A 16,945-nucleotide genomic window follows, 5' to 3' on the forward strand; every position below is an offset into this window, starting at 1 on the left:
GTGTAAAGGGGTAGGTGCCAGTGTAATCTAACAGGGGAGAAAAAGTACAGAGGCCACGCAGGAGGATGCTGGAAAGACAGAGGGTGAGGAGGTGGGAAGAAACACTCAGGACTCACGGCACGAGGGCGTGGGACTAGAATGAAAAGGAAGAAGACCGTGTGAGGGGTAGGGAAGGAAGGACTAGCCGGACGCCATCAGTTATCAATATGAAGGGAATGAGCCCAAGGTAACTCTGAAATCCTAAACTTGGAAGCACTGAATGTGAGCTGAGGGTGGCCCTCACTAAGACACTGTAGCCCTACCCCTCTGGCTCCCCCAGTCGCTCTCTGCCCCAGTTTGGAATCTACAAAGTGATCAGAAGCTCATAAAACACGGGCACAAGCACTATAGTTGACCAGCGCTGGGCAGGGAAGGTGACCCTGGGAAACCTGCATGGGACTGCTCTCAGCACACCAAGCAAAAGCAGCCAACACACACAACCGCAAAGGTCAACTCAGCATGGTAACCAACATCTAAAGCTGTACAATTCGAGGGAGGAAAACTCAACTTGGAAAGGATAAGTGGTCCAGGAGAAACAGAGACAGAAGCCAAAGCCATCAGATCTGCCACAGACAAGTGGCTGGTACATACAAGAAACCTTTCTTGAAAATGTAGATAGCAAATAATCTATCCTGGAGAGAATAATGTCATGAAACATGAAAAATTTAAATGGTTTATCTGCGCTCTAAAAACACAATGATTTAAACTGAAGTTCAATCAGGACAATCTTGTCATCAAAAAATTCTTCGGTGATGACATGTATCTGATAAAATATTTTTACTCATAAATGACAGTCAAAATATCCTCGGATCAAGAGGCAGTCTTGCCACATGTCCTGTGTCCAGCAGAACAGAGAGGACTATCTGGCAAGCAGTCGGGGATGTGAGAATCTGAAACGAGGAACTTGGATGCGGAGCACACCCAGAGGCATGTGTTGCTGGGAGTGAAATCCCTGGCAGAAAAGAAGGCAGCTGTTAGCAGAATCGCGGGGAACACCACACTCTGGGAGCCGAAGGAGGAAGTAGCACACAAATGACAGGGAGGTGCAATTCTAGAGTCCAAAGGCAGACGGACTCCTCTAAAACCAGAGGGTCTGACTCCGAGTGTCTGCCTTAAGGCCCACATCCTCCCCTTTCAAAGTGCACCAGGAGCCACAAAAGACGATGTGACTCGATGGTAGCTCAGCAAAGAGCTGTCAGATCAAATACAGGACTGCCCAGTTAAATCTAAATTTCATGTGAATGACCAATAATTGGTTAATGTAAGTATGCCCCAAATATATCACAATGATGTCCCAAATATTGCCAACAAATAATTTTTTAGTATATAAAGGTTATACTAAAAAAAGGATCCACTGTTTATCTATAATTCAAATTTAACTGGGTGTCCAGTATTTTTATTGCTAAACATGGTAACCCTAGTTGGGTACTGACAGTTCAGGCCTCAGGCCTGAACACCTCGCCTTCGCCCAGCACCTTTCTAACTGCAGACCATGAGCTCTGACTTCCACAGGCATTTCTGCATACCCAGCTGCTAAGAAGCAATGACTCCGTTCTTTGACAAGCTCTCTCACGTGCTGTACATGAAGAAAGCCTCGTTCAACAGACCCAAAAAATGAGAGGATCTGTAGAAAGGAATGGCCAACAGTATTAAATGTTTCACAGACACCGCAGGGGGTGAGGACCGAGAAGAGATCAGGAGATCGTCTAATTCAAGAGACAGGAAATTGAAATTGCGAGCGGTTTTAGAAGAGTAGGAGCTTAGTTTACAAAGGGATGAAGATAGATGGTAAAAGTGTGACGTTCTCTGTCATTCACTTAATCATTTAAAAACAGGGTTCTTGGCCAACTGCCTGTGCTATCACTCTACCTGTATGATGCCAGGGAGTTATGGCCCACAAGGGCAAGAACCTGGGAAGGTCAGTGCCAGCACCTGTAGGAGCTCGCCCGATACCTGTGGAACAAATGAATACATGGATGGGGGCTGTCTTCTCAAAGAGCCTGTTTTGAAATTTGAAATCTTATCCAAAAATGGAAAGCCAAGGTCTAGGGTAAGCCTTAACATTTCGTAGCACTCACTGGAGCAGCTAATATTCTTTACTTTTTAACCAGTCTGTCAGTGGAGGATTATTTGCAGCACAAATCACAAGTATCTGTCCTGGGCCCAAGTCAAACAAATGAACAAAAACACCTAATGAGGCACATGCTAAGATTCACACAAATCAAGCAGAGAGGAAAAGCTGCCACCTCCTAAACTCAAGCTAATCTTGTTCAGAAGGCACTTTTTCTATGCCCTTTGTGTAACCACTGCAACTGTTCTTTAGTTACAGGAGCGTTTAAGTAAACAAATATCTAAGAACACCATGATTTTCTTACTTATACATAAAAGTATGATTCTACCCAGTGCCAATTTCTCTCGATCTGTGCTGGAAGAATGCCCAGGGAGATCTCAAAACAGTATACGCAAACAACAAAAAAAGAAGAAGACATACAGTTTTAAAAGCCAAGTACTGTATACTGCTTCTAACGTATGATAAATCCCCAGTACACAATGAATTTTTAAAAAGAAACCTTTACTTGTTTTGTTTCTGCAAACTTTCCATTGTGCTAAAGGACCCAACTTTAGAATTTACAAACTTAAATAAGAGTCTGAACTAAAGGTGTATTTAGCTCTTGGATACACTATTAAATACCACTTGTAATAAAACAAATGTGCCCCTGAATCCCCTAAAATATCTACTTTTAGGTAGTTTATGACGCAGTTAAGAGTGAGCCTAAAAGTAAGTTTATGCACAAACTAAACCAAAGGTTTTTCATACCAATGTCTAAAAAGTTTAGATTCCAAATGTAGTCTATGTTTTCAATACAGTACAAACGTTTTCAAAGTTGGCCACAGAAAGAGATTTCTGTCCCTGCTTGAGGGACATGAGTGCCCACTGTGGTCATCTGCCCCTGCCCTGCGACTTCCAGAAAGGCCTACAGAGCTCCCCGTTCGGAGCTGAAAGTACATTTTTTATTAATTTTCACCAAATATCAATGCTTAATGTTGCCTAGTGCTCACATGAACAAGAACATGAACTCACGGCACTGGTGGAGTTATCAAGAAATTTAGGCCAGGTGTGGCAGCTCATGCCTATAATCCCAGCACTCCAGGAGGCTGAAATGGGAGGATCCCTTGAGGCCAGGAGTTTGAGAATAGCTTGGAGAACATAGCAAGGCTCTGTGTCTACAAAAACTATTCTAAAATATTAAGCAGGTGTGGTGGTGTGCACCTGTAGTCCCGGTTATTCAGGAGACTGAGGCAGGAGGATTGCTTCAGCCCAGGAGGTCAAGGCCGCAGTGAGCTGCGATCACCCCCTGCGGTGTCTGTGAAACATTTAATACTGTTGGCCATTCCTTTCTACAGATCCTCTCATTTTTTGGGTCTGTTGAAGGAGGCTTTCTTCACGTACAGCATGTGAGAGACCTCCAGGAGGACCGAGAAGAGATCAGGAGATTGTCTAATTCAAGAGACAGGAAATTGAAATTGCGAGCGGTTTTAGAAGAGTAGGAGCTTAGTTTACAAAGGGATGAAGATAGATGGTAAAAGTGTGATGTTCTCTGTCATTCACTTAATCATTAAAAAACAGTATGAGGTCCTCTCTCTAAAAAAAAAAAAAAAAAAAAAAAGGAAAGAAAACAAAAGAAATTTAAAGCTTCCCGCAGGTAGGAAGAACCACACAAACTATATTCAGATAAGAATGAACAGTTTTCTAACAGCAGAGAACTAGGTAATGCGACTGACATGCTGTTGAAATTGGGAATCTGTTACTTGCATTATATCACCGTTTCTCAGCGTCATACACCCTCCCTACGTTCCAAAGGCTGACACCAACAGTACCAAGCTCAAATCAAACCTATACTTGGTGGAGCTACAGAAAGTGACAGAAGGAGGGGACAGGACAGGATGTCTGGGCCATCCCAATGGTCCACTTGGTCTGTTCATTTGCTGAGGAGCCTTGTTCCGAGTGCCCTGTGGGCTTCCAGGACAACAGATGCACCATCTCTAGTGCCATTTAAAACTAAATGAAAGAATGAGGAGGAAAAAAAAGGAAACTGGTAACTGCTGCCCAACTGATAAATGTGCAGCTCTGTACTGAGAACTGGCCAGCCACGGCCTCAGTTCTCAGATACCCTGGAACACGGCACCTGGCGAGTGGGCAGAGGAAGGCCTGGAGCAGGTTCCTACAGCCGGTCAGCACCAGAGACTAGGCTAGAACCCAAGTCTGTCTGGTGCCAACACCTCTGCTCCTCTCACTTCCCATTCAGGTAGCCCTGGGTCAGAAGGGCCCTGGCCCGAGCCTGTCACCTCCATTCGCTGGTTGTCTTTTCTTAATCACCTCAATTTAAATGCCAATACAGAAGTTTACAAATTGCTTTATCTGCAGTGAAACACAAGGTCGGTTCTAAAATTCAAATGAAATTTGGCATAAGGTCTTTCACTGTAGCTTGAATGAGCAAAAGGTACAGTGAACTCAATGGTTGGATAGGGCAGGGGCTTCCTCTCCCTGCACCTCGACAGCCACCTTCTCTCCCAGCCACTTTGTTGCTGAATGTGTCTGGGGCTTTTCTCCACACCTCATGCTGGTGGCCGGGCTGGCATCCAGCTCTGACTCTGAACTCCCACCTAACTGGGTCAGGGTGAGCCAGAGCCAGGCGCCAGATTCAGCAGGCTCCCACAGTTGGAGCCAAATGCACAAGTCAGCTCCAAGTACCTCGTTGGTGCGGGGGTTGGTGAGGCTGTGGAGGAAGCTGGGTGCCCAGTGCAGGAGAAGTGACACTAACTGAAGGGTAGCAGTGTCTCCTGGGCGTGTGGCTCTGGGAAGTCCCAAGTAAAGGGGGACAGGTGGGAAACACACACTGGAGAGAACAGGGAAATCTGAACTTTGGCTCCAAGAGGTTTGTGTCCGTGCTGGGGCTGCAACTTGCTTTACAGTAACGTGCAGAATGCATGCCAGGCATCTCTGATGGACATCTTGGCCACCAAGTTGTCCTGCTCCTCGCTGAAATGCCATAGAGCCTGTATTTGGAGAGCCAAGATCACAAGAAATAACATCTTGGTCAACCTTAGTCGCCACTGGCTGAGTGTCCTGTCTTTGGAGGAGCTCACAAAGCAGGCCTTGTGGGCCGGCACGTCCCATGATAGCATTTGCAAAAGATTTGTGATCACCCCAAGCACTGCTAGCCCTGGTGTGCCGGGCAACCACGGAGAACCACGTTCTTCTGGACCCCAAGATCCTCTCCTCCTCCACTCCTCTGCTTGGGTCAGTTTGTCACCAGCTGTGGAAAGTCCTATTTGCTTTTCATTTATTCTAAAACATTTGCCAGTTCTGACAAGGAACACATGCTGACTTCTAGAGCTGGTCACTAAGTCTGTGGTTCTCCTCGCTGTGGCCTGTGGCATTGGAGACGCTGAGGGCATCTCTTACTCTCATCTTCGGGATCTTTCAGTCAACCCTCTTAGGAAGTCCTTGCTGTCCCCAAACAAAAGCCAAGGCTTCTTGGGGGCTGGCAAATGAGATTTCCCCTCTCCTGTAGCACAATCCTTCTCAGATTTCTATCCGGATAGCAGATATTTAAGACATCTGAACTTGGGCTGCACAACTGAAGTTTTTTTTGTTTTTTGTTTTTTGTTTTTTTTTTTTGCAGATCGAACTCTTTGCCATCCTTTGTCCTACTGCAAACCTTACGTGAACTCAGTGGCACAGCTGAATGTGCTCTCTTCAATCCAAGGGCGTGTTATTTTAATACACACACATCTGCAAGTGTAAATAAGAATACCCTGTCATCGGCAGGATCACATCTGCTAAGACAAACCTAAAGGACCTTGGACAAACGTTGTGAGGCCCAGGAGAGGTACCAGGTGTCCACCGTCTGTCCCCACCTGAGTCTACCCAGAGTCCAGCCGTGGCTGAGAAGCCTTGGAGGGGCTGCGGAGAGGAATGCGAATCTGGCACAATCCACTCTCAACTATTTCTTCCTGGAGAGGACACAGCAAGCTAGTGGGTCAACCAGACACCCCGGGGAGCTCTGGCCTGGTGCCTTTTCACTGGGTACCCTGAGAGCTCCAAGTCCACTACGGATCCACCAATGCTGGAAAAGCGATCCCTCAATACGCCGGCTCCCTGTCACAGCCTGTCAAAAGCCACAGACTTGAATGAGTCCTCTTGTTCTCAGACCCGAGGCCTCTTTCCACAGCCCTGCCCTTCTCTCCGCAGGCGGGATCTGGCGGCAGGCAAAAACTCTCTCTCTCACACGTCTTTTAATTTGCCTTTTCTTCATTCCGCTGGGGACAAGTATGTTTCTCAGGAGGGCAGAAGAGAAACAAGTACACGTGGTACCACCGTGAAGGGTTTTCTGAAAGAAACCTTTCAGGCAGCAGCCAGCTCTCTCTAGATATCTCGACGCAGAGCTTCGGCCTGACTCTGCTGTGGAAATGCTTCATCCTCAATTCAAGCTGGGTCTCTTTCCTTTGATGAAACCTGTATATATTTTGATGTGTATGGCTCACTAATCCTTTTGAAAAATAACTTCTCTCAGGCTTCCTCCCTGGTGAGATAGTATGAAACTAAAACTTCTCATGGCCTATCCCGACATTCCAAACTCCACCTGAGGCGCCCCGCACAACAGGACACCACGGCTAGGGATCTGACACCAGGAAACGGCTGCCCCTGTCATGAATGGATAAGCATTCACTAGCATTTTTTTTTTTTTTTGAGATGGAGTCTCACTCTGTTGCCCAGACTGGAACACAGTGGCACAATCTCGGTTCACTGCAACCTCCGCCTCCTGGGTTCAAGCAATTCTCTTGCCTCAGCCTCCCGAGCAGCTGAAACTACAGGCACATACCACCAGGCCCGGCTAATTTTTTTACATTTTTATTAGAGACAGGGTTTCACCAAGTTGGCTAGGCTGGTCTCAAACTCCTGACCTCAGGTGATCCACCTGCCTCAGCCTTCCAAAGTGCCATCACACCTGGCCAGTATCCACCAGCTTTTCATCAGACCATGAAATGTTTGGTCCACAACTGCTCACTCTTTCCAGAGCTGCACTGGAAACACACTATTCTGAATGGCCCATTTCCTCCAGAGTATTCCTCTGACGGGGCACAAGCCTGGTGGACCACATGGATGCTGGTACCAAGTGCTTTTTATTTTTACAAGAGCCATTCTGTTCCTTCTGGTCGAACCGGTGCCCTGCTCAATGTTTCTGGGCTAACACAGGCAAAGTGACACTTCTCAGTAGAGGTCTTTGTCGTCGTCCTCCTACCAGACCCTTTGTTCCTACTAGATCTGATGGCGTGGTTCCCACTCAACGTTCACTTTCACAGCATGGCCACCGAACCGCTCAGAGCTCTTTGGCGGATCCATAATCATGGAATGTCCCTCACTTCCCGTTTAGGGCTGGAAACCTCACAGAGGGCAGCATCTTAGTGCAAGCTCTTCAGACCCCCAAGGCAAAAAGTGCGGCCTGGAGTGCCTGCCTCTGGCCCAGGATCACATGAGTCCATGGCTGAGCCAGTGGGGTGGAGGTCTCTCTACCTCCAGGCTGTGACTGCTGAGGGGCCAGGGCATCCGGGAACTGCCATGCAGCGAGTGTGGTAAGTCCCCAGGGGGACTTCCGAGGCCAGGCAGGAGGGGACAGCAGAGGGAACATGTCTGAGTTCTCAGGCTCCTAGGTACTTCAAGCTCTGTTAAGAGTCCAGGACTCCTACACCGTGTTTCCTCTGCTTTTCTACATTTATTTCTCAGTGCCTTCATAACTGCCTCCCCCTTTTTGAGATCTGTTCCATGTTACCCCTCTTCATGCCCAGACAATACATAAACACATGTGGAGAACACACTTTCAACGGCTGGCAGAGCCTCCTCCTTCACAGGCCTTTTTCCCACCTGGAAACAAGCCTTCATTTCCTCACACGGCTGCTGCGCTGAACAATCAAGACATGTCCCCTTACCTGATTGATTCTCCCTCTCCAGCAAGGCGATGAGTGCTATAAAGCAGAGAGACCATTCCTGGGCCCAACTGCAAAGTTTCACCCATGGAATATGGTGTTAATCTTAACGCCTGCTGAGGCAAATGAATAATATGCCAGTTTCTAGAGACTGAACAGCGTTAAGAAGGTGATTAAAAGCTACCCTCTACATTCCTGCAAGACGTACCATACAAACGAAATCAGATTTCCCCAAAGCAGCATGCCATGATGGGATTTTCAAAAGGCCAACACACACATGGCTCAAAAATTCAAAAGCTACCAAAGGTCACAGGTTAAACCTCGATCCCCTGAACCCCCCATTCCCGCCAACACCAGAGCCTCCCAGAGAAGGGAGTCTTGCCTCACATTTTACATAAGTGATCTCAAGTTCTGAGTTTTAAAGAAAAATGTAAATGCCATGTTTCCACTTGCTATTTAACAGAAATAGGATATTTCCAATGAACTCTTCAGCCTTCTAAAGGAGTTTATGAATTAATGAACCAGGCAACAGAGAGAAATAAAGCTCACATACAACTGAGCTTAAGAACGCTCCATTCCCATGACATCCTGCCCCCGCCCCCACCCCTGCTTCTCCCCCTGTGAGAAGGTACAAGAAAACCATTTCGATCAAGGAATGTTCTGGGAGTTTTCACAGGCATTTGCGGTAAAACACAGAAGCTTGGGCCCCCTTCAAAGCCTCCCGAGACACCGATCTACTCTACTCTCTTCTTTCTTACTTTATATGTCCCTGTGCAAACCCATGTGCTAAGCATAAAGCTCTGAAGTAAACACAGGTTGACACAGCCAAGGTTTCCCTCAGTACTCGTGCCCAGCACCTTTGGGGTGACAGCCATGTGTGGGAGCCATGCCTCAGCACCCCGTTACCTTTAGCCAGCCACTTCTAAGACTTTTGAAGAACCAAACATAAGTAAGTTGCAAAGAGGGTTAAACACCAGAGCACACATCCAAGCATGCGCTGTCCCCTCTAAGTGGCACTCTGGTTTAAGGTCTTATGGGCAAGGGTCCCTGGAACTTCGCCCCAGCGCCAGCACTGGCAGCGCATACCTGCCCCTGAGGCGCACCCCAGAGACAGGTTCATCTCCCCTCTCACCCGCCTGTTAATTAGAAAGCTCCTGACATCCGCCTCTTCCGTTAAGAATTTCCTGAGGATGAGGAACATGTAGCAACCTCCCTTTCGCCCATTTCACCACCCCCAGCCTTCTGGAGGAATCACTTTGCATGTTAATTTACACCTACTCTTTTAGCAGCAAAATACCAACACATTTATGTGCAACCTCAGGAATGGGATTTTTCTTCTGGGAGAAACCTCCCTGAAGGCTGGGGCGTAACCCTTTACACACCAGTCCTAATTACAACTCACATTTATTGCACTCTCATGCTAAGCCTGGCAAGGCGCTAAAAGCTTCAATCCTTAATATAACCTACAACAGGGGGACTGTAAGTTTCCCCATTTTTCAAATGAGGAAACTGAGGCACAGGGTTGCATGTGGGTGTACAACACAGACCTCCTGAAATGAGGAGGGCTGCTTGCCACTCGGCTAATTATCCCAGACGGTGGTGGTTACTGAGTTCTTGCCTCTCTTCCGTGGGTGTTCTGTCCTTGTCCTCACTGCCAAGCCCTCAGCTATCACTCCTTGCCAGTGCCAGGAGCCCCGCTTCTGCTGCCAAATCCGCACAACCTATCTGCAGATGGCTGTAAACCGATAACCAAGCTGGGCTGAAATGAGTGCACAGGCTATCACTGGATCACCACACCCCTGCCGTCCCAAGGCCACTAAAGCAAATGGGCTCTGGGACAGCAGCCTCTTCAGTTCAGTTGAAGAGATCACTTTGAGCATCTACTTCATACCAGGCAGTGCCCTTGGTACAGGAGGCACAAAAGACACATGCATCCCAGACCCTCAGGGAGATGTGGTCTAATGGGCAGCTCAGGTCTCCCTGCAGTTGTCCCAGGTTCCAGCAGCTTTGGAGGTGCTTGCTACTCCAAGTGACCCTGAGAGCTGGTTAGAAATGCAATCTCTCAGACCCACTCCCTAAGCTACCAAATCAGAACTTGCATTTCAGGAGATCCCCGGGGGAGGATCTATATGCATTGTATTGGTCTAGACAGTTCAAAGATACCCACAGTATGATCTTAGGATATGAAAGGCACCATTACATCATGCCAAGTACTTAACTTGCACACTTGCTGAGATGCGTTCCTTTTCCCCATCCTTACTGCCTGCCCCTACTGCCACTTCTGCCCAACCCATATGATCTTATCCACCCACAAGCTCTTTAGAGAGCAACGAAGGAGTAACAGTCAATGAACAGGCACGTTACAAAATGCACCCAACGTACACAAGTACAATGGAAACGTGTCCTGCTGTGTGTGCTGCGTTTCCAGAAACAATACGCTCCAGTTAGTCTTGTCCCCAGATTTGACTTTTTATTTTACACAGCTTACATCTTCAGGTGCAGGCCCTTCGTTAGGTCTAGACCTGGCAGCGATGTGGCCTTCAGGCCCCACCCCAGAACTGTAAGGAGCCCATACCCGTGCCCGCATGCACAGTAAAGTGTGCCCTACGGTTCCGTTCCTTCAAGGAAGTCTAGCGACAAGGGCAATTCCAGGAAGAGGTAAGAGAATTCAAATGTCTGAGTCGCTGCTCATTTGGATATGGGGAGTATTGCTTGCTCCCACAAAGCATCCGTGTGGAGAAGCCCATGCTTTCCCTCTGTCCCTGCTCCCAAGTGCCTCCCCAGGGCGGAATGGTGCTTTCTTCCTTCACACAGCAGGACCCTTTGCTGGAAAGAGACTCTTGCTAGGACCTCTGTGGGTCAAGGCCAGCAGCTCTTAGTAGACTGCAACTCTTTCAGAAACTCAAACGCTGTGCAAGCTGACTCAGCAAGACCTCCCTTGCAGATGCTCCACACCGCACCGCTCATGGGCAACCAGGAGCCACAGGAAAGTGATTTGGATTTGTGCAGAGAGCTTTCTCCTCCCCTGGGCACTGCCCTACACCAAATCACCCAAGAAACATGAGACAGCAATGCCCTCACCTTGACTCACCAGACCACAGAGTCTTTCGGTAATTAGGCCTGAATCCCAGCACAAATTAGATCTGATAATTTTCTAAAACTCTAATTGTATCCAACTCTGAGACCAGCAAGACAGACATTCTTCCCAGTTCAATAAAATTACTCAAAGAACTAATGAATGCTCTTGCTTAATTTCTCCCAAGATTGCCCTCTGGAAAGAAAGCAATCTGAAAAAGAAATGCCTAAAACAAACAAACCAACCAACCCAGCTGCTGAAACTGTGAGGTTATAGATTTGCAGGGGAAGTGCGGTACACTTGCAATAACAGAGTCATCACTTATTTCAAACATTAACATATGTAACAGCATAAGATCAAGTTCATGAGGTTTCTTCTCAAACACCAACAATGGTGGTGGTAATATTTGTAACGGTTTTTTTTTTTTTCTTTTTGAGACAGAGTCTCACTCTGTTGCCCAGGCTGGAGTGCAATGGCACAATCTCGTCTCACTGCAACCTCCACCTCCTGGGCTCAAGCGATTCTCCTGCCTCAGCCTCCTGAGTAGCTGGGACTACAGCTACTCGGGAGCTGTACTGCACCACCACACCCAGCTAATTTTTTGTATTTTTAGTTGAGATGGGGTTTCACCATGTTGGCCAGGCTGGTCTCTAACTCCTGACCTCAGGTGATCTGCCTGCCTTAGTCTCCCAAAGTGCTGGGATTACAGGCGTGAGCCACCGCACCCAGCCAATATTTGTAATTTCTATATGAACTTGTAAGAATACTGTAAAGTAAGTACTCTGAATTCTCACAACAAATTTATTTTTATTGAGAAGCATAGTAAATAAAAGAAACTTCCAAAGAACAAGGACAGACTTTTGCACATTGTTTCAATAAATGAGGCCATTTATCTTGTTCTAGTTCTGTTATGTCACTATATCCTTGTTAGGCAGAGTCAATTCCCTTGATTTACAATTGTTTTGTGAATTATACACACAGACTAAAAGACATTTAATTTCTAAGAAAAAACAGAAAAAAAATTCAAGCATTTCTTAAGCAAAAATCCATCCAACCTTTTCAAGAAGAACTATTTAATGGTACGGCTGCTATTGTTAATATAGTTTCAACACCATTCGATTTTAATCCACCAGATTTAGTCAAAAAATAACATTTCTACCAGTATGTTTTCTCACTCTTCTTCCCAAAAATCCTTAACTCTTTCAGATAGGTTCTTCGTCACATCACGCCGAATAAAATAAACTCAAAGAAAATCAGACCACCGAAATTAACAAACGTATGGCCCATTTCTAAAGACTCACATACAGCCTGACCAGGCCACCTTTGGGACACCAGTGTGTCAGGTTAACTAAGGACAGATACCCCAGTTTGCATAAGCAAACCACACCGGGGAAATTAACACAGATCTGCCCTGAAAACCTACTCACCTTCTTGGGCATCACCACAGAGAATAATGTCTCCTTCAGTCAGAAACTCTCAAATCACCACAGAAAGAAACCTCGACTCCTCAACTTTCTTTGCCCTAACTGGTCTGGATGGAGAATTGACTCCCATTCCCTGGTGCTAGCAGTGAACATGAAATTCAGGACAGTGCGGTGAAGTTGCAGGTGAGGTGTGGCTCATATGTCTAAACGTAGTGTGTTTTGCAAACTCCAAGTTGCCACCAGGAATTTTTCTTGTAATGAAATAGAAAAGAATAAAAATTATCTCAGTGTATCACAGATAGTAAAACTGAGTACTGTTTCATAAAAACTGTCATTTTAATCTATGTATCAATATGTGTGCCTCTGTGTGTGTACTTCATCACAATGTAAATTTAGGTCTTATTGTAGACTGCAGTCAAAGAAGTTTAAAAGCTGCCATCCTCAGGAACACCCAGTGAGTACCAGTGTGTGCGTGTAACCAGTAGCCCCATCCCAAACAGCCCAGAGAAAGGCTTTCCCAGCACCGGGCTTCCAGAATCCTGTGCTAAGCTGACAGCACAGAAGAGGCAGTCAACAGGGCTCTGAATCCCAAGTGCCTGAAGGAGGAATGAAACAATCTCACCAGAGAGGAAAGGACAGCTGTGACAGTCACCCTCCCTGAATAAGATCACTGAGACCACGGATGGACATCTTCCGAGCTAACCTACAGTACAGGTAAGAATGGGAAGCTGCATTTTTAGACAACTATCCATTAGAAACCATATCAACATATGAACAGTGCATGTTGGTAGCCTTGGATGCTCAAGGATGAGAAACCTTGGGCAAATCAGACAAAAATTCTCAACCACAGGACAGGACAAACTAGCCCAAAGGTTCCTTAACTACAGAGTAGGTAAGAAGAAGCTGTAATTTTACCCCATCTGGGAACATTAGGAAAAAGGCAACTTTCTGATACTCCGACTTCAGTAGAACCGGATTCTTCCAAAAATATAAATGTCAAAGTCACCCATTCACAGTATAATTTGCACCAAAGTGCAAAATGGGGTACATATGTGTACCAAAGAACAAAATCAACCGGAACTGAGCTGCCAGGGCAAAATTACAACAGAAACTTAAAATAATATATTGTCCCACCCACCTTCCAAAACATTAGCTCAAAGACATTCCTCCTTTAAATACAGTTTTACTAATTATAAAAATAATCATTCAATAAATATTTGTTGAGCACTATTTTAGGTGCCACAAACACTGAGTGAGAAAAACAAAGTCCAATTTTACCAATTTTTTCTTTCTGTGCAAATACAAATATCTCATTAAGATAACACCGAATATGGAACATTGCACCCAGATGGTTTCACTTTTAACATTAAAGTTTCTCCCATAAAATCAAATGTTCTTTGAAAACACCATTCTTACTGGCTACATAATATTCTAACATGGAAATGGTATCATGATTGACTGAAAGACACTCCCAAATGCTTACCACAAGATAAAAACACAAAGCAGAGACATCATGAAATAGAACGTTAGACCTAGATTCAGAGCCTTAAGGAAAAAGAAGAAAAAAAAGGAAAATACAGTCTTACGAATGTCAGAGACCCCACTATTTTCCTCCACAGGGATGAATATTCACGTCCACACCACTGGCCACATCAAGCTCTAATTTGTGCATCTCCCTTTATAAGCCCCACTCCCTCTTTGATCGAAGAGAACATTGTCCGCACAGAACAATACGTTTTCATTTCAATTTCCCTTCTTTTCAGGAAAGGAAATGTTTGCACTTCAAAGGGTTTCTTTGAAGAGTAGCCCTTCAGCTCTGGCCTGTCTAGGTTGGGCGTTACGTGGACTCAGCAGGGTGTGTGGAGTCTGGGCGGCTGCCCACCGAAGTCACTCTCAAGGCCAGCTCCTTCAAGGAGAGGGTCTGGGGCCGGAGCAGAAAAAACAAACACATGGAAAAATACTCAAGGCTTTTGATCATGACCTTCAGAGGCCCATTTTCACACATAACATAGACCTACAGCTCAGGGAAACTGAGGTACAAACGATGGGGAGCTGAGGACAATGACGTAGTAGCTTCTAAGAACAAAATCCTTCCAGACACCAGACTCGCTTAGCAAAGACCCCTCCTGGGTGAGGAAATGGGAGAGCCACTCTTACAGCTGTTATGGCGAAGGGACCGCCTAAGCAGACAAAGCAGAGAAGTGAGATCCAAACTTCACTCTCTGCACCAGTTTTAAAACCTTTCCCTAGGAACTTATGAGACGCACAGTCATCAGCAAACAGCAAACTTCACATGGTAAAATTTCACATTTTATTTCTTCTGTAGCCCACCGGTAGGGGCCAAGAGGCTTATTAAAAGGCAAGTCTAGCAACCGCATGAAGCACCCAAGAGGTCACTGACACGGGGCCAGTGCTGTTTCCCTCAATCGGGCTCCAGGCCCCATCCTTAACCTCTGCCAAGTCCAGGAAGCAAGGGGTATAGACCAGACAAGAGTGGGCCTGCAACATTTCTTTTCAAGTCTCAAACAAGTTCTGGATATTTATTAACAATCTCCACCCTTCCCCACCCGGAGGATATGCACCACAAAGGCACCACCAAGGCTGGTTAAGTCCGCCTGCTCAGTGGGCACCTGCCCAAGGGGTGGGCAGGAGCATGAAAGACCGTCAGCTCCAGACAGGGCTGGCTCCTCCCACAGCCCCAGGACTCCGCTGCGGGGCTCCTGCCTGGTGTGTGGGTGGTAGAGGGACCACGGGACTGCGTGGCCAGGTCACCAGAGCTGAAGGAGCTGAGAAAGTCTTCCCACCACCTTTCTGGTTGATTACTCAGCCTCTGAACTGGAATTATGAATGGTTTTTATTTTCTCCTTCTTTTAATTTTCTGCAGTTTCCAAAATTTCCACAACAAAGCATTCTAACTTTTAGAAACATTTTTTCTTAAAAAGGCTCATGAGGTAGAAAATTAGACTACAGCTTTTTTGAAAGAACCCCTACACTGCACAAGTCCTTCCCCAAAAATACCTAGCTATAAAGGACATTATGTGGACGACTGCAAGTCGAATATGGACTGTCTAGCAATCTGACTTTGCTATCGTACCATGGTTATATGAGAGAAGGTCCTTGTTCTTAGGAAATATACACCGAAGTACAGAGAGCAAATAAAAAGGCATGATATCTTCAGCTTACTCTCAAATGGTTCAGAAAAAATGTATATGTCTGTGTGCATGTGAGTTTGTGTGTGGGTGGAGAGACAATAGAAGGAGGCAAAACATAAACCACTTGCACATCTGAGAAGAGGGTACTCAGGAGTTCCTTGCACTCCTGCAACTTTTCTTTTCTTTTTTTTTTTTTTTTTTTTTTGAGATAGCATCTTACTCTGTCACCCAGGCTGGAGTGCAGTGGTGTGATCTCAGCTCATTGAAACCTCCGCCTCCCAGGTTCAAGTGACTCCTGTGTCTCAGCCTCCCGAGTAGCTGTGACTGCAGGCATGTGCCACCAACACCTGGCTAACTTTTGTATTTTTAGTAGACATGAGTTTCACCATGTTGGCCAGGGCTGGTCTCAAACTCCTGGCCTCAAGTGATCTGTTTGCCTCGGCCTCCCAAAATGCTGGGATTACAGGTGTGAGCCACCATGCCTGGCCTTTGTAACTTTTAACTTTGAAATGTTATCCAAAAACTGCTGAAAAAGAAAAGGGGAAAAGGAGAAGGGCAAAAAGGGTTAGGGAAGAGTTTTCCTAACTCTAATTGCCAGTCTTTCCCAGGGGGCCTCCATGGGGTCCCAGAAACTGCACCCTAATGCCCCAGCTCCTGGACCAGGCCTCGTCCCAAGGGAGGGCAGGAGGTGCCCCTGACACTGTGGAAAAGCTGCGGGCCAGGAAGACACTCCCAGGTCACTTTGGGGAAGACGGGCCCTCGCTGCAGGCCCTGGTGTGGACAGCTCCTGCCCCAGGCTGTCTGAGAGTGTTAAAGAAGCATCCTCTATGGAAAATGGAAAGGCGGCACCTCTGCAAGATATTGTAGAAATCATCAAAGCCAAGCCAAGGGCAGGACGACAGAGGCCACTGGCCTTAAGAACGATGGAATACACAAAAGGAAGCTGACTTTCCCCTACGAACAGTCTCGGTTCCCACAAGACCCCCTGCAACGGGGTCTCCCCAGGTGGAGATGGAGGTGGAGTGTGGGCATAGCTGGATGGTGATAAATCAGACAAAGCAACCTTGTGGTCTGGGCAGGCGGCATTGCATCCAGTCAAAGGCTGGTGATGTAAATGCCAAACTACTGACCCAAAAAGAATGCAGCCCAGCCTGTCATACACACTGGCTCCTGACACTGGCCACGTCCCAGCGCAGCTGCCCCAGGGACCCCAGGGCTCCAGCTGTGCCAGACGCCTGGACTTGGGAGGGGGAAGACCTGCGTTC

At 46.6% G+C, this 16,945-nt stretch overlaps 1 protein-coding gene across 1 annotated transcript in view; it reads right to left on the bottom strand.

The window, feature by feature from the left end:
- Positions 1–14,182, bottom strand: part of SLC7A1 (solute carrier family 7 (cationic amino acid transporter, y+ system), member 1) — an 85,828-nt gene extending 71,646 nt beyond the window's left edge. Inside the window, exon 1 of the mRNA XM_011966849.1 lies at positions 14,115–14,182. The gene's annotated coding sequence lies outside the window, so the exon portion shown is untranslated. The remainder of the gene's footprint in view (positions 1–14,114) is intronic.
- Between the last annotated feature and the right edge of the window lie 2,763 nt (positions 14,183–16,945).

Source organism: Mandrillus leucophaeus, unplaced genomic scaffold, assembly GCF_000951045.1.
Source record: "Mandrillus leucophaeus isolate KB7577 unplaced genomic scaffold, Mleu.le_1.0 Scaffold779, whole genome shotgun sequence".
Classification (NCBI taxonomy): Eukaryota; Metazoa; Chordata; class Mammalia; order Primates; family Cercopithecidae; genus Mandrillus; species Mandrillus leucophaeus.